Source organism: Sapajus apella, unplaced genomic scaffold (assembly GCF_009761245.1).
Source record: "Sapajus apella isolate SASKATOON/1434 unplaced genomic scaffold, GSC_monkey_1.0 scaffold16, whole genome shotgun sequence".
Taxonomy (NCBI): Eukaryota; Metazoa; Chordata; class Mammalia; order Primates; family Cebidae; genus Sapajus; species Sapajus apella.
The window spans coordinates 19,646,137-19,672,489 of NW_022436956.1; the positions used below are offsets into that span (position 1 = coordinate 19,646,137).

At 38.0% G+C, this 26,353-nt stretch overlaps 1 protein-coding gene and 1 long non-coding RNA gene across 11 annotated transcripts in view; both read left to right on the forward strand.

The window, feature by feature from the left end:
- CADM1 (cell adhesion molecule 1) overlaps positions 1 to 26,353 on the forward strand; it is a 337,698-nt gene that overhangs the window by 1,447 nt on the left and 309,898 nt on the right. The window lies entirely within an intron of this gene.
- Positions 16,030 to 25,883, forward strand: LOC116556250. Its single transcript, XR_004270904.1, has 2 exons — positions 16,030 to 19,834; positions 19,878 to 25,883. It is a non-coding gene; the product is annotated as an uncharacterized LOC116556250 (long non-coding RNA).

Here is a 26,353-nt window from a genome sequence, read left to right on the forward strand (position 1 = left end):
GGCACCGAGTAGCACCGGGCCGCCGGGGGCGGGCGGCGATGCAGGAGGGGATGCAGCAGGACTCTGCGCCTGCAAAGCCCCTCCTTGCAGCTCCAGAGCTGCAGGACCCGGGAGCAACAAGTGGCGGAGGACGCCGAGAGCTCAGCCCCCACCTGCGGAGCCCCAGGCCTGGGCGGGCACAGCGTTGGGGCCACCGTGCTGCTTCGGGGGCGGCTCTCCGCTTGGGCTGTGCCTTTTGTTTACACGCTAGAGGACACACAGTTATGTAAACACCGCAGGAGACACGCTGTAGGAGACGGGGGATGTGTGGGGTGCTAGCTAGATATTTGAGGGACGCCGGGTTGCCTGCTTGCCCCCAAAACAGGCTTGCAAAGGGGCTCGACTTGGGGAACCTATTGGGGGGAGTCTGGCAGCAGCGTCAGTTCCAGCGCTGAGGATTTTTTCTTCCATGCCACTGTCTCCGGATGTTGTTTATGTGTTTTTCCTCCGTGAATTCTTAATTTATGAGTTATGAGATAATTGGGTTCAGCCGATGCCGGTGTGGTTACAACTTCATTTCTGGTGATGCCTCTGACTGTTTGGGTTCAATAAAATGTTTCTGAAAGAGATCCCTCGTGCTGCTGCATTGTAAAAAGCGCCAGTGTCAGTTAAACGTGAGCGTGAGTAAAGGCTCGGTAACTGGCGCATAATAGAGGCAACAATAGGCTTGTATTGGCTGCAAAAAAAGGAGGGGAAAGCTATGGTCCGGGATATTGCCTTTTGACTAAAAATGGGAGTCCTGCAATGACGCTTGGCAGCAGAGTAGGATTAGATTATGCCTCCCCTGTCACGACTGCTCATTGAAGGCACCGGGTAGTAGCAACGGTACTATATTTGTAACTATCTCTCGGTGAGAAGTTGCCTTCCCTGCGATGGATATATGCTGACTTAGGAGCGGTCTGGAACTCAACCGTGCATGTCAAAGCTACATGAAAATTCTGTTGCCAGTTACCATGGAAGCAGCTTCTTGCTCTTGTGTACATCACTGTTTGTATGCTGGTTATCAGATTGTGTTCAAATTAGAAAGTAATTGGGTTTGATTTGTAGTCAGGGGGTGAGATGGCTTTCTTAATTTTTTTCTTTTAATGCATATATATGTATATATATTCATAGTGAGTTTGAGAGGAGGTCTTGGCTCATACCGGGGTCCCACACTCCAGGGGTAAATTTCAGGTGGGCACCAAGGGACTTTTCCTCCTCAGTTCTCTTAGTTTAAGCTTTCTCGGAGGCCTCCAGTTCCCACTCCCAGGATTAAAGAAACCTGTTGGTGCATCTGACTTCATTAGGCTTGTTTCATTTGCATCCTTGCTGGGAAAGCGAATTAAGACCATCGTGGGTGGGTCCTGGCTCTGTTTTCCCTTGTAACCGAAGCCATCCATCCCCGCAGAAAATCTCCTCTCATTTCTCCTGTGATGTTTGGATGAAATGGATGTTAATGAAATGCAGCAAAATGGGATTGCTTAAGCTCACTCCACAGTGTTAATCACGCCTGTTACGTTCAAGGTGCATGCATGATGTTTTCGATCCCGAGTGAACCAGTAGCTGATCACCCCCCCTTATCATTTTCAGGATTAGAGAAGATGGCTGATGGGTGGTGGGTTTATGGTGGTGATGGGAAGGAGCCTGGCTGAGTTTTGCTTGCCGTGGCTTGTTGGATCTTGCAAACCCGGGATAGGACTTTGCAAAAGTGCCGCCCTGCTATTGTTGCCTTTCCCTGCATCAAATTGAATAGCCGCAGGAGGGACTTGCACTTGTCTGTGATAGATTTGATAAAATATCCCTCATTAATGCCACTTTATATTTACAGTGTGTCACTGGAGACGCACAAGGCTTCATTTAGTGACTTGTGTGACGAGACAAGCTTGCATTATTTGCCTGGGACATTTTGGAGGAACAAGAGACCCATTGAGCAATCTTTTGAAATGAACAAATACGGAAAAAGGGGGGAATAAAAGAGCAGGCAGTTCTCCGGAACAAAGAGCTTTATTCATATGGATGTTGTACATGCTTTATCCAGTTTTCCCCAATGGCCCTCCTGGTAAAGGGGAGTGGGACAGGGAAGACGCCAATAGGCAGGACACTTTCCTCTCTCACTTCCTGACTTCATATTCTTATCGGAGTTGGTCCCCAGCTCACTGCCTGCTCATCTCTCTCCACAGTCTCTAAAATCCCAGAAGGTAACGGGTTCCTGGGTGTCAAAGAGAAATTGTGAAATCCTTGCTCTCAGCTCTGAATTAAGACAATGCTAGCTACCTGTTGAGGTTGATGTCACTGGAAGATATATTGGTTGAAGGGAAAGAGATGTCACTTTTCTATGACATGTGTCAAGAAGTAGTTGAGAGTGAATGTCAGATTGGTAAGATGTCTTGCAATTATAACATTAGTCTTACTATTTATTTTGAAAGAAATGTTGCGAAAACCAAAATCCAAAAATTTTATTCTTATTGACGGTGCTCTTGGAGTTTTTAGTGACTTTTTTCCCACACCTGGTACATTTTAGTCTCATACCTAAGTGAATTTTCATTATTCCTTGGCCTATATTGCAAAATTATTTTTTAGGCTTTAAAAATTGATAAGATTGCTATGAATATAAACTGTCTCATTCTCTTGGGGTTTCTGTATGTGATATTTTAATGTCTAATTGAAATATAAATTCACTCAATTTATATTTCAAAAAATGATTGTGTTTGCAGGTGTGTGTGTGTGTGTGTGTGCGTGCACGCGGATGTATATATATTTTTAACAAAAGGTGCATTTTAATGTGGGGAATCTCTTAAATTGGGCCAAACTAATCAGTGTTATAATTTAAATGTAAATTTACCAGCAGATGAAGAAAATTCAAAATAAATCCAAAGGATTCAACTGCTGTATGTCTTTCTTGGGAAGAATAGTACTGACCATTATGCTGGGCATTTTTAACTGAAAATCCAGCACAGAAAGGAGAAATCACACAGCGACATCTGTTGCAGAATTGAAAATTTGCTGCTTTGAGTTGGAAGCAATTAGTCCCATATAAGTACCTAATGGTATCAGTGTGTGTGTGTTTGTGTATATATAAGTACTGATACAAATACATACATATACATACTTATGTATACATATATATGCAAATTATACAAAAACTTGCTCACAATACAGTATTCATATTCACATTTTAAAGTATTTAATAGAAATATAACATTTTGGCACTAAAGCTGTTTTCAAAAATATTACCTTTTCAGGAATTAGAGATTCTTATAATCATGGAATTTTTGAGAGAGGAAAGATATTAGAAATCATCTGGTGAAATGCTATTTTGAAGTGAAGTAGCCAAGGCCAGGGAGGAAAGAATCTTACTCCGTAGTTGAACTGAGGCTAGGTTAACAACGGATCCTGGACGGGGACAGGTCCCTTGATGTCCAGCCAGTGAACCTTCTGTTCTGCCTCCTGGCAGGGATGCCTCGTCAGAGATATGGATCATGGATAGACACTATCTTGGCTAAAAATATTTTGTATTTTGAAGGCAGCAAGATTAATTGTTGCTCTAGGTAATAAACCCATGGATCACAGGAGTGACCTCTGGGAAGAAAGGACCAGTTCTTGGTAATGTTGTCTTTGGTGTTGACAAATGATCCTGAAACCTCTGGACTTTATTTGGCAGCTGCAACAGAAATGTCATCCAAAGCACCTTCATAGGGGAGAAATCTGGATTTGTTTCACTGGAATAAGTCTGACATGCAAAAACCAGGCTTCAGAAGGCTCAGGTTTAGATTTTTACGGTTTTTTATTTGTCTTTTCAAAGATTAATATTAGCAGTAGAACTGGTTCTGTATAACTAAGGAAAAAACGAAGTGTTCTTAAGTCAAGAGCAAGAACATAGCTTGATTTTCTTACCGGGCACTTGCCTCTTTTCATTAAGCCAAGAAAAAGCTGAGCATTTTTTGTTGTTGTTTTTTAAAGAAAAAAATGTTTTATTTTGGAAGGATGACTTTTTTTTTTACATTGATCAGATTTTTCTTTTTTTCCATTTTATTAAGGAAAATTTCAAATATATACATACAAAAGTGGAAAGAATACCATATTTAACCATGTATGCAAATAACTCAGTTTCAGTAATTATCCACTCCTGGTCACTCTATCCCCTCTGTGCTTCCTTCTCTTCTCAGATTATTTTAAATAAATCCCGGACATTCTATCATTTCTTCCGTAATTACTTCTAGAATAATTTCTAAGATACAGCCCTCTTTTTCCACTCCTCATCACAGTATTATTATCTGAGTGTACGCACAGTATTCTCACCTGGATGTACTGAATTTTTGCCTTAGCTTTACTGAGGAAGAGAGAATGAAGCCTTGTTGCAGTTGGTGAAAGCAAAGGCGGAGACCAGGGAAGCTAGAGCACGATTTTTGCTTGGTTTGGTTTATTTTTAGCAAGATTTTGTTTGGATCAGATGAGTTTTATTGTTGTGTAAATACAGTTGTGTAAATACGCAGTAATTGTAGCTAGTCCCTCAACTGTGGTGTGCACTGGAAAGCACCCTTGGCAAGATTGGCCATTTCCATTTGTTCCCATAATGAATACCCTCCATGTGAGGACTTTTGTGGGTAAGACTGATGTTAGTTTGATGACTGTGAGATACCCCATTCGCATATTTATCTTTAAAGGCTTCCATAGTATAAATACCTTTGCATTTTGTGAATATATCGCTTAAAATAAAAACGTCTTTCCCATTTTGAACTGGCTAAGTGCTAATTTCAGCCTGCTATTGGGTAACCGAAGTGATCACAAAATGCCTTCTTTGGTGTGGGAAACTCATACATCAAGCTGCAAGTATTTGGGCCTTATTTTTGTGGGATGGTGGGGAAGGATGATAGGGAGAGAAAAGGTTACTATCTTTACTTTTAAATATTTGCTCCATTGATTTAAAATGCAGATTTTTAATTTCAGCTAGAAATGTTGGAATGCTTCAGTGTTAATTTCTAAACATCTTCAGTTTTTCTGAAAATAGGTTGGTTTCATTTTCCAAGGTTCATGAAATGTGAGTTTTTTTGTTTTTTTTTTTAATAGGTTCTTTCTCAAAAGTCATTAAATGTGGACTATAAATCGGAACCGTTTAACATTTGGTTTTTTGTTTCCAGACAAACAGGTAATTATGCATGAGATGATTTTGAGGGGTCTGAATGACCCTGGCCAGATGAAAACCTGCCCCCTGCACCGCCTTCTCTGAGTTGACCAGGGCACAAGAAAAGCACAGAGGAGTGCGTACATTCACGGTTTGGGGAGCACCACCAAAATCGAATAAAAAGCCTTAGTTTGGAAACCATCAATGAAGGAAAGAACCCGCTGGAATGTTTGTAATTACAAGTGGCACCTCCCTGTTTAAATTTCAGAAGCCACAGTTTCTTTTTCAGAGATTTAAATTGCAGGCTCTAGCCAGCAGCTGCTGTTGTGGTTAATGGGCAGTTTCTCTTTGAAGATCTTCCAGTGCTGGTGCTCAAAAGCTTTGGTGCAGTTGGCCTTGAACTAGTGTTAGTAAAAAGGGCGATGTAGGTATTTATACACATGCACAGCTCAAATGATGTGTGGCTTTTATTATTACTCAAAAGACACTTGGCATTAAGGTTGCGAAAAAGCTAGTACTGAGAAAACCTGTTATGACTGACAGGTGTCTTGAATGAGGTGATTATCTTAAGGGAGATAAGGTGGGAGAAATTTTTTCTTTTAGTGGATGTTTTACTGGAATATAGGCATTTGACCCAACATTTTGATCTAGGTATTTCAGAAATGTTAAATAGGCTTGAAATGAAAGTGCTGTGATATATATTTAAATGCTACTCAGTGCTTGAAGTTGATATTCCAGTGGCATAGGCTTTTAAAAATGCCTAGAATAAGTATCTTGCTCTTGGCAGACTTCCTTGGGAAGGTAGGTGCTCTGATTTCTCGTCGGCTGTCCAGTCCAGTGTCTAGTTAGAATTAAGTTATGCGGTTCCTAGAGGAGGTGGGAAGAATCTGCCTGAAAACAAAGGGTTCTCCGGTCCCCTGTCTCCCATTGTCTGTGCCATATCTCCACTTGGCTGGGATTAACCTAAAAGTTAACATTTAAAAAATTTACCTTTTCTCTTTCTTCAGTAAGTATCAACTTTTCTCAAAGTCTCCATTATTCCAAATGACACCATTGATATCCTGGTCTTCAAGGCTCTTAAATTTGGAGTCTTTTTTCTCCTCCTTTGCTTTCATGCTTGCAATGAAATAAAATGGAACTGATTGTTTCTACAGAACATTCTCTGGAAACATCAGTGTCCTCTCCAAACCGTGTTTGCTAACAGGAGGCTCCTAGCCACTTCCCCTTACTTTAGTCCTCTGCTAGCTACTGCAATTCTAATTCTTTTCAGGACAGGACCATCACATGACCCATTCAGAAACCTAATCGTAGATTCTTACTTTTTGCATCAAACTCCACACTGTTTTGTCTTTAGGTTGTTCCTTCCTCAATTGCTCTCTCACTCCCTTTCTAATTGCCCTCATTTCTTGTTACTTTTCAGCCTAATCCTGATGGGACTGGAAGACTGATGATTCTCCAGTGAAACTGAGGAAGAAAAGTGGTTCTGCCTATCAGCCTTCAGCTGGTTACCATTGCATAAAATACTGTTTATCTTTTTTCCCTTAACTGTCTGTCTTGGTTTGTAGGTGTAGGATGGCTGATTTCTCCTTGCCTACATTGAGAATAAACACCTTCTTTTTACATTTTTCATTTTAACTAACGTATATTTACCTAAAACATACTTCAACCCAGACATTTCTTTTTTGACTTCACAGGTGTATACATGATTATGTTTCTTTATGCTAAACCAAAATGTGTTGATATTATGGCCATGACTTTAATGGAGATTTAAAACTTTAGATTGTTGAAAATGTATTGTCTCCATTTGGTAGTTTGAATATGGGGATTTACTACAGCATGAAAATGGTATAATTGACTAAACAAATTACAAGCTGTCAAAGTAAGACTTTCAGACAAAAAGTGAAGTCCTTTAGAAATAGGAAGACTTTTTAAGGGTCAAAGTCAGAGGGCCTCAGGTGGTGCTGCTGACTTGGGGTGAATAATATTGGCTCCTCTGAAGATGATCCAAGCGATACCACCTTAGAGGAGTAATTGGCACTCGTGTCTGCTGCATGTAGTTACCAGAAAAAAAAAAAAAATCCTAGAAAATCTACCCAGAGAAATTAAAGGGAAGTGTTCTAAAATCCAGGCCTTTATTAGTTAGTGTTTTCAACATGTTTGACTTTGGCAGCAGTGCTGCCTAACTAAACCCAGTTACCACCAGCAGTCACTGCCAGGCCAGTATCCGGGCAGACCTAGGAATTTGGTTGCATTTTGCATTTTGGTAGATAACATAGAAGGTGGATTATCACTGGCTCAAGAAACAAAAAACCTTTGTTTTTTAGTGTACCTGCTAAATTTGTTGTCATAAGGATCTTTTCAAAGCCTTTATCTGGGAGCAATATCTGCCAGAATTCTTTCCTTCCTTTTTTCTTTGCCTGGCACCGTTCCCTTCAGAGTTCAGTTCTTTCTAGTAGTAAAAGGTTATGTGGCATGATAATACAGTGATTTAAAAACTTGATTATCTTGAAGTATTTTGGGACAGTTTTGGGGAATAGGTTGTATGTCAAAACGTGGTATGTATTTATTGGATTCTTTGCTGAATATGCCTGTATAAATCCAGCCTCCTGGATGTTACAAGTCATCCCCTTGATTTCTTCTTTTGAATATAAAAGGAGCATTGCTTCATTTTTCTTGCAGAAACCCTTATTTAAACAATGAAAACTTCAAAGATAGGGAGAAAAAAACCAAGTTAATTTAGTACTAAATTACTGCTCAAATGGTTTTATCTTTTAAAAGATTCAAGTAGAGATTAGCTTAAATAACACTGAATTTCACTTTTCCTTGTGCGTACGTATTTTGTGAGCAAAATTCGTTGTGAAGAGGCCTGTCTTCTTTAGTTTTGTTAGTAATCACATAATTGTTAGTTGCTGTTTATTTCCCTTTCCTGAAGCAAATCTCTCCATCTCTGAGCCAGATTGGCGAGCACAATGCCCAGTTAAGGCTACAGGATAACCTTACATACAAGTGCTTTAATCAAACTGCTTACTTTACAAGATGACTAAAATAAAATAAAATAATATATATAAACATTCTTAAGTAGGAAGTGTTTTCTACCTATTTAGCTTTCTCTATTTATCAATCACTTTTATTAAAACAGCACTACCTAGTGGTGGGGGTTATTTCTCTGGCTACTACTAACAATAACCTTTGTAAATCCTCCACATATTACGGAATACTGAAAAACCTGCTATTTAGAAAGGATTAATTCAGGATGTACTCAGTCATCTCCAAGGTGAAACTGAAGAACACCATGACAGCAAGATCCCACCATCTAGTAATCTTGGTGAAACTGACAATGATTATAATCTCAAATTTTGCTGGGTCTTCTAACATAGAAAGGACATTATTGTTTTACACAGTTTTCTATATTTTATATATTATGTTTAATCAAGAAATTGTATTTCTGTAGCTAACCCGTAAGATATTTGGTAGAAAAATGAGCATTTAAAAATGACTTTAAAATTGAGTATCTACTTTTATACCAGGCACTGTGTTAGATTCATCTTTGTCTTTTAGAAGGTTCTAGTCTATTTTTCCCTCAACCTTTATTTCTGAAAATGTCAAAACCACAGGCAGCTTGAAAGGAGAATACAGTGAATACTTGTATTTACTTTACCTAGATCCATTAATTGTTAACATTTTCCCCATTCTCTCTCCCTCTCTCTCTCTAAATAATGCATACACACATACTCATCTTTTTTCTTCCCTAAACCACATGAAAGCACATTGCATTATGATGAATACTTCAGCAGGTAACTCCTAAGAATAAAGACATTTTCCTGGCCACACACAAGACCATTATTACATTAAAATTATCTAGTCCCTGTTCAGATTTCCCCAGTCACTTTGTTCTCTCTGCCGCAGAATCTATCACAGATCACACATTGGATTTGGTCTCTAGTCTCTTTTAATCTAGAACCATTACCCTGCTTGCCACCTGTTTTTTCTTTAAGGAGTTTTTAAGGGGTATATTTTATGGCATTGACATTTTGATGAGTCCACCTGCTGTTTTCTAGAATGTTCTGCAGTTCTACAGATTGTTTGATCATTTCCTCATGGTTCAGTTCAGGTTAAACATCTTTTGCAAGAACCCTGCATAGCTGATACTGCCAACCTTCTTCTTGTAAGAGGGACATAATATCAGTTTGCCCTGTTACGAGTTTGATTCCTTGGTTCAAGATATAAATTTAGTTACTTGGTGTAGGTGAATTTATAGATTTCTCTATTTTTGTTGCTTTATAATTAATAAGTAACCTGTGGGATGTTTTGAGCCTGAAGATCTTGTTCACTAATGACCCTTTACTTAATGGATTGAGCAGCATTGATAAACCTTGTCTGAATCAAATATGCCAGTGGTTACAAAACTGTGATTTTCTCATTTTCTAATTCTTCTGCATTGGGTAGAGGCATTCCTGAATAAAGAAGAGCTTGCCCTTGTCTTCCCTACTCTTCTCCCCCTTTTTTTTTTTTTTTTTTTTTAAAAAAAGAACATTACAATGGATTCAGTGTAGTATGTTTCATTACCATCCAATTTGGCCAGTGGGAACCCCTTCAGAGTGGATTCTGTATCCTTTTAATATATTCTCATTGTTTTTAAGCTCTTTTGTATTTTATGGAACAAGAAGGTATCTATGTTTACATTGTATTTTCCCTTTCCCCATACTTGGAATCAGTTATTTCTCCGTGGAGTCCTGATTCTTTTTAGTCAAGGAATGGTATTTAGATAGCAGATAACAAATAATTGTGCTCATTGCTATTGACTTCTCATTGTTTCCAAACTTTTCAGTGAGCAAACAAGGATATATATGTATATATATATGTGTGTGTGTGTATGGGTGTATATATATATATATATATATATAATATCCTTTGTCTCAAAAAAAAGTTATATGTGAATATTTTTAAAATACGCTCACACAGTTGGCCCTGTATTCAAGGGTCAACTGTGAGCGTATTTTAAAAATATTTATTCATTTAAATCACAATGTCATGCTAATACTTTCAATTCCAGTCTAACATCCCCGAGTTCTTTCTCTCCATCTCCCGTTCCTTATTTGTGTTTTCTTTCTCCCATGGTGAAAACTCTGTTTCCCAGTTACATCAGTATCCTAGTACAAAATAGTTTTGGAATTACTCCACCAAGACCATTATAGGCAACAAATCTACCAAGTAAAGCGCAAGATTTTTTTTTACCATTCTTTTTGTCTTTAAATAGATCCCACTGAGGGTAGATGAGTACAATGTTCACAAATTCACAAATTAGTTGTGTGTGTGTGTGTGTGTATCAGTAGATACAGAGTTAGGATCATTCTATTTATATTCTGTTTTAATTTCTTTCCTATCATCAATTTATAATTTGAACATATAAATCATTAACATGGCTCAAAATCAAAACTATACATTTTCATTTCATTCCCATGGTTTTTGTCCCATTCCCACCCAACTTCCTATACTTGCCAATTTCGTACATTTCTTATATATCCTTCCTATTTTTCCTTTTGAAAATATAATGAGTAGTGTTCTATTCTTTTATAATTTCACACAAGACTGTGCTAATATCTGCCTATACTGTGTATTCTTATTTAACAAATCTTGGTTTCTCATATTGATTGTGATGACCTTCCTCCTCATTTGGCTTTATTTTACTTTAGAAGCCTTTTTTATTTTTTCTTTTACTATTTTCGCTTTTCTCTCATTTCTTCCTTCCAAGGTTATAGTTTTACTTGGATAGTGGGAAGAATTCATTTTTCCTTTTTAGTTCATCAAGTTACTTGCAAGAAAAGAAGAACTGCCTTTTTCATACAATATAATGTGTGTCTCCGATATTTAATAATCATGCCTTACCTTGCTTCTGATCAGTTATCTTTTTTTAACCCTTCTCCTCATCCAATAAGTTGGCAAAGAAATTTCTCAAACCCCAATTCTTCCCACTTAAGTAAATTATACTGCAAATTTTTTTTTAAAGTGCACAGCCGGGCGGGGGGCGGGGGTTGGTTAAGGCCTGTAATCCCAGCACTTTGGGAGGCCGAGGCGGGTGGATCACGAGGTCAAGAGATCGAGACCATCCTGGTCAACATGGTGAAACCCCGTCTCTACTAAAAATACAAAAAATTAGCTGGGTATAGTGGCGCGTGCCTGTAATCCCAGTTACTCAGGAGGCTGAGGCAGGAGAATTCCCTGAACCCAGGAGGCGGAGGTTGCGGTCAGCCGAGATCGCGCCATTGCACTCCAGCATGGATAACAAGAGCGGAACTCTGTCTCAAAAAAAAAAAAAAAAAAATAAGGGCACAGCCAAAATGTCGTTTGCATTTAAGCTTCGGACTGTGTTCTAAAACTGCCTCTTTGACATCTCAGTCCAGATGTTCCACACACAGTTACCTCAAATATGAATGAGAAAACTGCAATTATTTTAGTGTCTGTATTCATGATCTCATATAATCATCCCTGTCACCCTATAAAGTTACCACTGTTGCCCCATTTTACTGAAGAGAAAGTGGAGAGGACACTACTACGTGCCTTGTCCAAGAAACACAAATGGTAAGTATCAGAACCAGGATCTAAACCAGGTCTATGTTCAAAACCCATAGTTTTAAACACTTACCTGTATTTTCCTAAAATTCAAGATGTCTAAAATTGAACTTAACATCTGTTCTTCCCACACCTCCCTGTATCCTATGTTTCCTATCCTGATGAAGGGTACAACTATCCATCCAATGAGTTAAGTAAACCTGGGAGTCTGCCTAGAGAATTTCCTCCTTTGCTGTCATCTCCCCTTATATTAGCTATAGGTCCTGCCTGTCCTCATTTTACAAATGAGGAAAGTAGACTTAACATGATATAACAGCCCCTTAATTGTTTCATTCACTACTAGCCTCATTCCTTGTAATGCATCCTTAATACTGCTTCTAGAGGAATCTTCCTAAAATACACCTTAGATGTCACTTTCTTGCTCAAACCTTTAAATGTTTTTCTTGGCACCTTAAAGGTGAAGCTTATGCTCTTTCAGTGTGGCCTGCAGTGTCCTTCATGCTTGGCCTCTATCTTTCTCTCAAGCTTATTTCTTGCTGGCTCTCCACACCGTTGTTCTTGCTTTGGGACTACTAAAGGAGATGTATCCTAGATGCACTGCACTGTCGCATGCCTCAGTGCTTTTTGTATGCTACCTCCTCTACCTGAAGCACCTTAATCTGGTTGGCTAGTTCCTAGACATCTCTTAAGATTCACCTCAAGCACTGCATTCTGCAAGGAAACTTCCGTGATTACTGAGGCTGGTTAGGTTATCTTTTCTTTATACCCTTCTTCTGTATTTCCGTAAGGGCTATTCCTAACTTATCTTCTTCCTTCCTATCAAACAGACTTCTCTGAATGACTTGAGTCTCTTCTGTATGCCCACTACACATTTTATTCAACTTGTTTCCACCGACAGAAATGTCCTATCCTCGTACCTTCCATGTCAGCATATTTAAATCCTATGCATATGTAAAGACCGAAGTCCAGAGTTTTTAAGTCTTACATAATTTCCCAGCTTGAATATGTTTTCCTTTCAAATTCTGTTACAATTTCTCTAACCATTCCATGACATTTAACATTTTTTAGGCCGGGCGCGGTGGCTCAAGCCTGTAATCCCAGCACTGTGGGAGGCCGAGGCGGGTGGATCACGAGGTCAAGAGATCGAGACCATCCTGGTCAACATGGTGAAACCCCGTCTCTACTAAAAATACAAAAAATTAGCTGGGCATGGTGGCACGTGCCTGTAATCCCAGCGACTCAGGAGGCTGGGTCAGGAGAATTGCCTGAACCTAGGAGGCGGAGGTTGTGGTGAGCCGAGATCGCGCCATTGCACTCCAGCCTGGGTAACGAGCGAAACTTCGTCTCAAAAAAAAAAAAAAAAAAAAACAAAAAACATTTTTTACACAATTTGATTTCTAATATGTATATATACTATCTTTTTCACTTGCTATGAATACTGGTTGTTGGGATACAGAATATGCCAAGGCCTTCGTGCCTATGAATTTAATTTAGTGGTGGTCTCATTATCAGCTTTTTTAGGGCTATCGTTCTTAGTTGAAGTTGTTCTCCCATAATGGATAAAGAGCTATCAACGTTCCTGACTCTTTTGTATCTTGAAGGAATGACTTCTAGTGTGTTTGTTCATACTTGGTTGTTGGGCAATTATTGGAGAGATTTAGACTAGCAGCCCAGATAAGAGAATCTCCTTCCATTTATTTAATCACTTCACAGTCCTGGGATAGCTGGACTTTGAGTCATTGCTGAGACTATATTGTCACTTTAGAGTTGAAGCAACAAACCAAGAAACTTATCTCTGAGGTCACCTGTTCCTCTTCACCTCAGCTTTCATGAGAGGCTTGTCTTAAAACTGAAATATATATATATTCTTTAAAAAAGGCATGGTGAACATAGGGAAATTTAAACCTCAGGGTAACAGTTTTCCTTGTACAGTAATAAAGATGTATGTGGAGTCAGTGGCCACAAGATCAAAAATAGATCACAGTAATCGGACCAAACCTGAGAAATGGCTTGTTGCTGTGTTTTAAAAAATGACATGGGTAAGGCAGTCTGTTTTGTGGCGATGCTTCCACTATTTGTGTGACTATACAGTCAGTTTGAAATAGGACTGGCAAAGTTAAGCTTATAAAGTTAATTGCCTACAACTGATCTAGTTTTAAACAGAAAGTAGGTTTCCTTTTGGTCTTGTGTAGAAGAGGGGAGAGATTTCATGTGTAGGCAGAGAGACAGAGAATATGTGTTTCCTAACATTACCTTTTAATTTAGGAGAAGTTTGGAGTTTGTTCTTTCCTGTGAATATAGAGGTGGAACCACTCTAACCAGAGTTTATTGCTGTAATATTTTTAAAATGCATTTGTAACACTGATGTATCTGTGACCTTGTGAAGGAGCTTTTGAGAAGTGGGGGTGGCAGGCCCTTTTTCTCACTGTCATAAGTGATGCCTACTCAATAACTCTAACTTCCTGACAGTATTGGGAGGGGGATGAGGGCCTCTCATAACTTTGTTTTTGTATGGCGTAGTTCTAACGTGTTTCCTTCATAGTCACATCCATCCATTTAGAGTTTCTTTTTCCCTGCCTAAGGCTTGCATCCAGCCTAGTCTGTGTTTGGGACTTTAAATGCTTTGAATTATGGAGAATTGTAGTATTTTATCGATGCTTCCCTTGTAGTTTATAGCTCTATATTGTCTTAGGTTACACAGCTTGCATTTCTTAGGCATTGTAAGTGGATTATTGCAATTAGTTGAAGTTTTGAGTGGAATGCTCTGTTTTCCTTGATTTCTACCAAGTGCGGTATTCTCTTTCTTGGTAGTTTTTGATTTTTTTCTTTCAGGGATTGCCTTTTAAAAGACCTTTTAAGTTAGAGGCATTAACCTTTCTTTCCACCATAATTCTCAGCAGATAGATCTTTTTCAGCATGACCTACTATCAAGTAAATAATGATTTGATGGCAATATTCAAGAAAAATTATACCTTTGAAATACAAATTTTTGTCAGCTTCTTAATGTACAGTATATGACTGGTGTTATCCAAGAAGAAAAGATTAGTTAATCAATCTCTTCTAGAATTAGATGGCTAATGCTTCAAGCATCCAATTTAAAAACGATTACACATAGGTCCTGTTGGCAGAATTGCCTATGTCATTATTCTGGTCATTTGTACAAAAACAAGTTGATGATTCTTTAAATAACCACTGTTCAGTTTTCTTTTCCTTTTGAATTATTATTCCTCAAGTATTATATTCCATTCATGAAACAGCATGAATCAGATCTAGAAAGTTAGAATTTCAGTATAGAAATTCAGTAGCAGAACTTTTCTTCACCTTTTTTAACCAAAAATGTTCTCCCGTTTTCATATTAATTTACCTGTGATTACATCTCTTTATTCTTGTTTCATAAGGGGAGTGCATAGAGTTATATTTTAATAGAATATGTTTCAAGGTTTTAGGATTTTTTAAAACGAGGTCATCACCTTCAAGATTTTGACCTGAACTTTTCATGAACTAAAGGAGCAAGAAAAGAATAATTTTTTTAAAAGATGAATATATAATGTACTTATAATGGAATAACTGATCGAAGTTAAATTCATTTGTTAACATTTATCTGCTGCTAGTTCCCAAAGCACTCTGCCATTTAACAAGAGAAATTCCATGTTTATATATTGGATCTCCCCCATAAGATTCTCTTTGAAAAAAGTGTTTTACTTTTTTAAAAAAAGGTTTAAAAACCACTGGCCTTAACAGAGTCTTTCAAGTTCCAAACAACAAGGCTGGAGCAAATAAAGCCTGGTTTACAAGGAGAGCACATCAGGGCTAAGGACAAACCCATAGGCAGTAGCAAAGAATGCTGATTTGCCTGACCTTTCCTCTCTTCGTATTCTCCTTGGGGTCCTGGAAGGTGTGGCTGTGGCCAGAGCAGGGAACTGGTTCAGGATCTGGGATTTCAGATCACTGGCATCTCTATCTTTCCATTAGAGGGATATAAAAGAGGGAGCTAGCCTGGAGTTGGGATGTCTAGAAGGCTTTCCATTTAAACAAAGTTTTGAAAATATGGGAATGATTGCTACTGAGTGGTGAGAAGGAAGGCCATTGCATGTTGAGGAGAACCACATGAATAAAGGCTTACAGGTAGGAAAGCTAAAATGGCTAGTGAGAGATGGGGTTAGCAACAGATAGTTTGGGGTCAGATTGTGGACAAACTTTGAATGTTAGGTTTAAAATAAATTCAAGGCCAGGCACTATGGCTCATGCCTATAATCCCAGCACTTTGGGAGGCTTAGGTGGGAGGATTGCTTGAACCCAGGAGCTTGAGACCAGGCTGGGTAACATAGTGAGACCCCATCACTACAAGAAATAAAAAAAATTGCATGGTGGTATACAACTGTAGTCCTAACTACTTGGGAAGCTGAGGTGGGACATTTGCTTGAGGGGAGGAAGTAGGAGCTACAATAAGCTGTGATCATACCACTGCACTCCAGCCTGGGCAACAGAATGAGACCCTGTCCCAAAAAATAAATAAATTCAAGAGATCACTGGGGAGTCTTAAATTTTTTGAACAGTGAAGTAACATCATAACATCATTATGCTTTTTTCAGGTATTTAGTATTGGTTCTTTAGAAATATGAATCTTCCAATGATAAGAAATTGAGAGGTTCATGAGTCCTGCAATGATTAGAAATTGAGAGGTTCTTCCATTAGAAATTGAGAGATTAGTTAGGAGTATTATAGTTCAAGTAAGACAACAAAAACTCGAATTAGGGCAGTGAAGGAAGAATGGAGGTAGAATTCTCCTTCATTAATGGCCAACTGGAAATGGGGATTGAGGGAAAACAAATAATAGAAATGAAGGTGTGCTTTGATTTTGGACTTGAGTGACTAGGATAATGGCCACTCTAATGAAGAAAAATAGAAATGTTATGTGTGGGTTTAGTAAGGGAATGCAATGAACTTGGTTTTGGATATGTTAAACTTGAGCTATCATTGGAACATTCAGGTATAAATATTTAGAAAGCACTTTGAAATAGGAGTTTAATAGAAAAGTTGAGAGTAGCACTACAGATACAGATTTGAAAGTCATCTGCAGAGAGATGTGTCTTAGTCATTTTCACACTGCTGGTAAAGACATACCCAAGACTGGGTAATTTATGTAAAGAAAAAGAGACTTAATGGATTCACAATTCCATGTGACTGGAGAGGCCTCACAATCATGGTAGAAGGCAAAAGGCACATCTTACATTGTGTCTTTACCATGGTATAGGGAATTACAGAGAACCAGTTCAGCCTGTCTATATGAAAGCCAAGTGAAAGGGATTTCCCCTTATAAACCACCAGATTTTGTGGGACTTTTTCACTGCCATGTGAACAGTATGGGGGAACCACTCTCATGATTCAGTTGTCTCCCACCAGGTCCCTTCCACACCATGTGGGAATTGGGAGCTACAATTCAAGATGAGATTTGGGTGGGGACACAGCCAAACCATCTCAAGATGATAGCAAAAGTTTTACATTATGCTTTTATTCAGTTAATAGTTTAATGTACATTTATTGAAAGGTCCAGTGTGCCAATCATTGTGTTAGGTGCTAGAGACAGGCAGAAGTGTATGAGAGATCCTTAAGGGGTGCTGCAGAGAGGTTGAATTTTAAGGAAGGTGTGTTGGTGACAAGATAAAGAGCCTGTGATGAATGCCAGAAGGACTAGTCAGAGGACTAGAGGTTAAAGTTATGAAAGAAGAAGGGAGTCAGTACTAGGTGGAAGATGGGCAGGGTTGGTATAGGGTGGAAGCCTGTTAAGACCAAGGTGCAGAAGAGTCATTGAAGGTGAGAGTATTGTCTTGAAAGTGAATGAACTCTGGGAAGGAGGTTATTTAAGCAAATTGATTCAACTTAAAGTGAATAGCAGAACCAGATTCCAGGTTTTTATATTTGAGTTCATTTCTCATTGTAGTATACCAGTATGCCAAATTGTGTCTTTACCATGGTATAAGGAACTACAGAGAACCAGTTCAGCTTGTCCATATTACTTAAAATGTTTAATTAAGATTCTTGAAGTTGTTGAATAAAGAGAAAATTAATGAGCCTCATAACTATCCTTATATTTCATGTGACCAATGGCAGCTTTGGCAGGCTTAAGCATGGAGGGACATTAGATGGAAGCTGTTTTTCTGGACGTGTGCTGCTTTAACAAGCACCACCAGAGAACAAAAACAAATCCTAGTGTTGCACAGGGAGCACTTTCTGGATGGCAGGAAGAATCTAGGTCAGCTTAACGGCAACTCCTATTCTTTAGGTAGATTAATGTTTGCCCCCTGGTTTTCAGCATGCTGCTGTACGACATCTAGAAAGACTGTGCATGGTTCCTTAGCACATATTAATAGGGGGTCACAAATGAAATTGATGTGTGGGAGCCTTTTGATTTACAGTTGAATAGAGAGAGTATAGCTCAGACCTAATATGGCAACATGGTGAGTTGTAGTCTGCATTTCCTTAACTCCTTGATGTAAAGGATACATCCTTGTGGACATTTTGCATATTACCTTTAGGAGATGACTGGTCTCCTATAGGTAGGATGACCAGAAAGTGCTCAGTTGAGCAGTAGAGCTCTGGAACCTGGGCTGGCTAGTCTGGCATCCTTTTTCCGACTATGCTGCCAGTGCTGTCTAATAGAACTTTTGTGATGATGGAAATATTCCATATCTGTGCTGTTCAGTATAGTAATCACTAGTCACATGTGACTGTATAGTACTTGAAATGTGGCTAGTGTGACTAAGGAGCTGAATTTTTAGTATTGTTTAATTAAATTAATTTATAGATAGCCATGTGTGGTTATCGGCTACCATATAGGACAGCATAGCTCTAGACTAAAAAACATTTAAAAATCCAAATTCTCATGCTCATTGGTATTTTTAACTAGTGAGAGGAGGTTGGAAGAGGGTTGAGTTATATTGATATTCACTCCAAATTTAGTAGGTTTATATTGAACATTGGACTGAGCTATTGTGGATTTGTGAATTTTTCTCGACTCTTCTCTTGCTTTTCATGTCTAAAAGCCTCTGGAATATCTTAATTGTCCTTTTCTCATTTGAAGAATTATCCCTTTTGGCCTTAGATGGGTGTAGCTCATCTAGTGCATAGATTAATAGCTCTGTCTTTGTCCTTAGGAAGGTAAATCTTGAAGGCTGCTGTCACATGACTGTACTGCCGTATGCCAGTTCATTGTTATTTTATTTTATTTTATTTTTTTGTGATGCTGAAAGTGAGTGAAATGTGAAAAAAACATTATTCATTTTAAATAGTTTTGACTGCCAGGTTAATGCGACTCTTAAGCGGAGCTTCATGAGGTCTGGCCATAGTAACTGCTTTTAACTTGATTTAAAGTTCTTAAACATTCTGAATTGCTTCACCTAATCTTTTTATACTGAACGTACAATTTTCAGGCTCTTTTTTATTTTCAAATCCATAACTGACAGCTGCTCAACACCTCATTCAAATAGTTTTAAGAGTTTTAGAGAAAAGTTGGGACAGACTGGATTACTGACATCAGTTGGATTGAGATATTGTGGATTTAAAGATGATTGAGAAGGAGAGGGAAAATATGAAATTATTATTACATGTTCACTGTTTGCCCAATGACAGTGATTTGAAGCCTAATAACTAACAAAACTGAAAGGTAGCAGAAGGACATTTGAATTAACTTTCAAATTTTAATATAAGGAATGAGCATTTTCTTTGAAAAAAAATTTTCATGTGTAGTCCTATTTGTTATATTTTAAAAAATACTAATGTACAGAAATTCATATATGCCCAAACCTTACTACAACCTTTTTCTTGACATGTATGTCCCAGATTCTATGAGATTGTCAGCTCCTTAAAGGAGCTAACTCTTTAGGGGACTCCATGATGTCTAGTGCACAGCAAATATTTTCCAAACAGAATTAACCATTTTAGAAGAGAAACACTGTTATAAGATCTTCCACCTCTACTTCCAATGACAAATGAAATCATCCTGTGACTCAACTCAAGAAGGCTCTGGGGTACAGTGAATATAGAGAAGCTTCAGGAAATATTGTTTGAGAGTTAAAATTAGTGTGACTAAATTTTGTCTTCATCCTTTTGAGAAAACGCATGCAGGTCTGTGTGCATTTTTTTTCATCCTTTTGAGAAAATGCATCAGGTCTGTGTGCATGTTTGAGTGAGTGTATGTCACCTACTATGTGCTAGACACTGTGGTAAGCACTAGGTTTATAAAGATGAATTATATAGGCTGTCTTCCCTCAAGGAACTTAGATTTTTTTGCAGGAAACAGTAAAAATAACAATGCTATGTGCCAAGAACCATGATAGACATAGTTTGGGAGTGCTGTGGAAGCAAAGAAGAGGAATGTCTAACTCACTATGGAGACTTAGAGTCAGGAAAGACTTCTGGGGGTCTCTTGAGTTGAGTCTTGAAAGATAAGTAGGAGATAGCCAGATAGACAATATTAGAGGAATTTTTCCAGGTAGAGAGATAAGGTGCAGAAAGACAAAAGCATGGGAGATTCTGGGAACTGCAAATAGTTTGCTATGGCTGAGGGGAAGAGCAAACTATTTGCGGTTCCCAGAAGGAGCACCAAAATGTGAAGCTGGAGAGGGTACACACAGTTGTCAAATCGTATAGGACCAACTTGGTAATAATGAGAAGTCTGGGCTTTATTCCATAGAGAGTGTCCATGAGGGGAGCAGAGAGGGTGCGGAACGGATCCAGAGGATTAGAGACCGATGGTAGGAGAGCAGTTAGGGAGCAGCTGTGGAAGGCCAGCTGAAATTTTGAGGGCCAGAACCCAGGTACTTGCTATGCAGCTTGGGAGGAAGCTGGCTTCAGGATATGTTTAGGAAAGTAGAATTTCATAACTGATCGAGGGAGTGGGAAGAAGGGGAGTCGGGGTTAATGGTTAGGTTCTGGCTTGGCTGCCTAAGTGGTTGATGGGTGCAGTAACTAAGATAGGAAGTTTAGAAGGTAGACAGTGTTGTGTTTAATGAGGATGGGCTTGACCCTGCAGACCCTTCACATTCAGGTGAAGATACCCAGTAGCACCCTGTGGTATTCATTTGGAGACGTGGCCATGGATGAGATATCCTAAGAAGAATGTATATGGAAGAGGAAGAAAAACTAATGACAGAACGTCAGGAACATCAACAATTAAAGGTAGGCAGGAGAAGATGAACTAGTGAGAGGAGTGAAGAAGGGGCTATCAGAGACTAGGGAAAGCCAGGAAAGTCTTTTGTTTTGGCATCTAAGAAAGTGAGTGAGCCACAGTGTCAAATGCTACAGGGAGGTCAGATAAGATAAGGGAGGCCATCATGGCTATAGCACTTAGGTATTCACAGGGGAACTCTGCCTTATAATTTCAGTGCAGCAGTGAATGTAGAAACCAGATGGCAGTGTGTTGAGCAAATGGAAGTGCAGAATAGGAAGCATGACTGTAGACACGTATTTTAAGGGCTTGACTGGGGAAAGTAAGATGAGGGAGAGGCGTCTGGAAATAAGGAGATGTAGGACTTAGAGAAATTTTACAATATGTATTTTTTTGAATTATGGAGGTGTGAGAAGATTTATATATGTCATAAAATAAGAGATATTGCAGAGGGAGATGAAAAATAGAGAAGTGAGAATTGATCACTGACCATCAAGGGCCACGTCGGGGCTCAGGAGGAGGCATTTGCTGAGAGGAGTCGGGGGAGGAGACCATTTTTTTCTTCCTAGGTGGAGATATCGGCAAGGCTTAAGAAAGAGGGTTGGTGTAGACAAGATTGCACCCCACGGGGCTGAAGACAGGAGGAAAGGAGAACCTCCTTGGGAAAGTAGGATCCCACGCTCTACCTGCTGATGGGGAGATGGAGCTGGGCAGGGTGGGAAACTGGGAAGATTTGAAATATTCTCTGTCCACGGGAACTCAGAAATTCTAGGGAGCACCTAGCTGAGGCTGGAAACATCACGTTGTAGTGACCCCAGGGTGATGATTGTCCTCGCCTGAGCAGCAGACTGAATGTCCCTCTTCCCAGAGACTCTGGTTCTGAGATGTACTTGATATCTTCCTTCCCTTTCAGAGGGAAGGCAGGCCTCTAATATTGTCTATTATGGAAATTTAGAGCTGAAGGGGACTTGAGAGATCACCTAGAACTCCCTCATCTTGTAAATGAGGAGACCAGCTCAGAAAAGAGAAGTGACTTATTCAAGTGGATCCAAAGCCAGGGCTGATCCCAGGCCTGACTTGTAGCTGAGGGTTTTCTTTTTTGTTCCCTTGCTACCTCCTTGATAAGGATTATTAGTAAATCCCATTCATTGTAAAATGCTCTTAATTTCCTATTTTGTACACTGAAAATTCTACACCATTTTCTTTCTCTTCCAGTTTTTTGTTTTGTTTTGTTTTTCTTCCTTGCCGAGTTCAAGCAGATGTAACAGTATTCTAGGATGCTAAAAATAGACTTAACATGTCTTTTCTTAAGACGAGGTGATATTGGATTAGATGAGAATATTATTGGTGGGACCTGTAAAAAGGTGAAACTTAAATACTGAAATGTCTGGAATTTCTGTTCTTACAGACTTTACAATTTTAAAGATAAGTGGATTTATTTACACATTTTAAAATTCTTTCATTCCATATTTCAAGAGAATCTACTAGGTGCCAGGAGTTATGATGATGCTGCAGGAAAGAATTCCCATATCTGTCCTGTTGTCTGTTGAGAATTGATGATTATATTAATATTCTCTCCATCTAGAGTATCAAGGTTAATATTGGTAACTTGTGAATGCTTCTTTGGGGTCTACAATCCGCGTCCTTATCCTAGACAAGAACTAAGAAGCAGATAATAGAATGTCTGTTGGATAAACACAGATTTGGTAGGATTGATTTAGTTTGGAACAGGGGAACCTTAATTAATTATCACTGTTTATAATACGTTTTTCTCCTTTGTTTCCAAGAATGAGAATAGTTCAGCAACACAATTAATAAATAAAACATAAAAGGTCAGTTATGGTTGCCCTGGTAACTATATTTCTCAGCAAGTATTTTGTTTGCCATGAAATGTGTCCAGGGTGATTTACTGGAAATCAGACTCTGAATGTCATGACTTTTTGTATTTGAATTTCTTATGTACTCATTTAGGAGTGACAATTTTGTAGGTTTTTTGGGTTGGGTTCTGAAGTTCTATGTGTGATGGGGATCCTTGTGTGTTTTTCTTTTTTTGGAAGACAAACAGGAAACTGTGATTACAGTGAATCTATTTAAATTTAAGATGAATTTCCAAGTCTAAAGTGAGATTTAAAAGAGTATTTGAATCATTTTTGGGACACATGAAATTTCTTAAAACTGGAATATTTTAATGTAGAATTTGAACATAAGATACTTTCTGATTAGCGATCAGGAATGTGTTAATTTATCCTTTTGACTTAATTCCTATGCAATTAGTTTTGAGTAGAATAAATTATTCTTAAAAAAGTATTAAAGATAAAAATCAAAATAATTAAGCAATTAGAGCAGTTGCCACTTTCTAGATGATTTATGGTAGTGTGAATTAAAGTTAAGTGAATAATTTTTATACGTTTATTCTTTGACCACCAAACAAAATCACTTCAATCTACAGAAAGTTTTACAAATGCACGAATATATACGTAGAAAGATGTAACTGCTGCATTGATTTTAATAGCAAAAAATATTGGAAGCAATCCAAATGTCCATCAGTAAGAGACTGGTTAAATAAATTATGATCTGCCCATACAATGGAATACTTGGTAGCCATTAAAAAGATTGATGTAGACCTGTATCTGCTGAAAAGAGAAGACTTCCAGCGTGTATCAGTAGGTGAAAAAAAGCATACTGCAGAATATTGTGTAAGTATTTTATATGTAATTAATCTATAATGCATACTATCTAATTGGCATATTAAAATTTGAAGAATCAACAGAAAGCTCTTAACAGTGGTTATCTCTGGAGAGTGAGATTATGAAGGACTTTTACTTTCTAAGTTAAATTTGCATATTGTTTGAAATTTCTGTAATGAATTTGGGTTACCTTGGTAAATAGAGAAAAAGAGAAGAAACAAAGCTGTGTTTAAAGGGTCTAAAAAGATCAGTTGAAATGGGTGTGGTGTGTAAATACATTAGGCTTTACGGTAATCTTTTATTCACTTTTTGTTTTTGTCTAGATACGTAGACATTTAAAAAGGTATTTGTATTTATGTCTTTTGAAACATTATACTGACAGATTTTTAACTCTTTTCTAGATATTGACCACCTGTTTTTTCTCACATTTCAGTTATTTTCTCAATGTATCCTTTAAATTGTCGCTTTGCAAGATAGCTGGTTTTATTTACATCTTAGTGGCTATTGAATATGCTTTGATGGACTTTGCTTTTTGTTTAAAGCATTATTGCTGGCCCGATTACTGAATTGGTTTTATTTTAAAATTATATGATCTCCATATACAATACCAGGGGATTTAGGAATTTTATATACAATTTACAGTTTGAGAGTGAATGATTATTGTGATACATGAAATTTCTTAAACCTAGAATATTTTAATGTAAAATCTGAACAAAGGATACTTTCTGATTAATGATCAGGAATGCATTAACTTGTTACCTTTTTGACTTAATTCCTATGCAATTAATTTTGAATAGAATGGAACCTCTTATCCAAAACCTTTAAAAGCATGTTTCTACCCTTTTCCCAAGGACAAGAATAGAGTGGAATCTGTATTCTGCAGGATTTCATCTGGATGCAGTTTTCTAGATTCTGCTTCCATTGTACTGAATATAAAGTTTTCTTTTGTTTGTGTGTGTTTGGTCCCAGTCTCTGCCTGGACCCCAGCTGTAACAACAATCTGGAGAAGACACTTCTCTAGTGCAGCCAGTTTGTCTTTCTGCAGAGGAGTCATCAATGCAAATAGGATTAGGAAGAAAATGCATGTGGTCCAGCCGTTGATTGCCATTTTCAATGTATAAGCTTAGTTTGTTAGCACACAGAGTGGAGCAGAAATCACTATTCCAGACCCTTGCTGTGAAGTTTACTGTTTCAATACGGTGATGATAATCTGTTAGGAAAAAGCTACAAAGCAAGGTAGACCTTAGGTTACGGTGTTGACATTGTGGATATATTTTATGGATCTGTTAACTTAATGCAAGTTTAGAAAACAACCTTACATTTTTAATTTTCTTCCCATCTGGTTTGGTTATATGAAGCTGGATAGGCAATTCCTTTTCTTGGAAATAACCTTTGGATTCTTGTCCTTGGGAAGAGAATGGAAATATGCTTTTAAAGAGGTTTTGGATAAAAGGTTATTATACATTGGATAAAATTTAAGACACCGTTTAATTTTTTTTTTTTTTTTACCATGACCTGTGCAACTGTAAGCACAATAACTTATATGATGTATTTATCCTTCACTTCATTCTGCATACCTTGATTTTTTTCTTCATTGTGCTTTCATATTTCATTTCCCTTTCCTATCAATCCAAACCTATGCACTATACCTGTCCACCTTAATCTGTGCACCATCCTATCCTGTCTACCCTGTGTGACCCTGCCTATCCTGCCTGACTCTGTTCTGTACTATTCATTTCTAGCCTATTTCATTTTTTTTTTTTTTTTTTAAGAAATGTTGTGTAGGACCCATTACATTTATTTTAAGATCTACCATTTGAAAATCATTGGCACGAAGGGCTTGGATGTTATTATTTCTTGAGTGTCATCTGTCTCTTTCAGTGGACATCAGCATGCTGTTAACTTTCAGTTGCTATGTGTGCCCCATACCTTGTTTGCTGGCATAGTAGGATAACAAAGTTAAGTACCTCATTATGAGATACATACGGTTGTTGATTTCTAAGCCATGGTTCTTCCAGGAGAGTTTTTAACTAGGAAGTCTTTATCACCCTGATTCTCTTATCATTGTGTAAATGTTGAGTAGTCTGCTTGTATATCGGGTGATGCTAATAGGGCCTGCATTTTCTCAGTGTAGATTATGCCCTACAGAATGTTAAATTCCAGGATCACTTTCTCCTACCACCCAGCATGCTCCTGGCCCCCTACTGTTGCCATCTCCTGAAGCATGCAGAGCAAATGCAAACCCATTTTAACACTGCACTAAGTAACACAGGGCAGCCTCTAAGGTAAGATAAACTTGCCTTAGAGGAAAAACAAACAAGCAAATCACCAGTCACTCCACTATACTTACAACCCACATGGAAATGATCCTGGATTATCTGGCCTTGGACATCTTTTAGTTTTGATAATTTAGTATTGACTTTGTCCAAGATAATTTTATAACTGAATTTTAACTTTTGTTTTTATATTACAAAATTAAAATATAAGTTAAGTTCTTGAGACTCTTAAGAGTACAGATACTATATATGTCTTGTATATATTGTAGAAGTCAGCTTTTTGCCAGGACATAATTGGTTCTTGATTAATGTATTGATTTAATTTGAATGTGAATTGCATATTAAATACTGAGACTTTGGTAATACCATAATAATTAAAAATTTTGCTAAGTACTTACTGTGAGCAAGTTAAGTTCATCATCTTATTGAGTTCTCACTGCTATTGTATAAGAGCGAACCTTTTTGCTAGCAATAATTTTAATTGACACTTTTAAAGATTTATTTTTAAATTTAC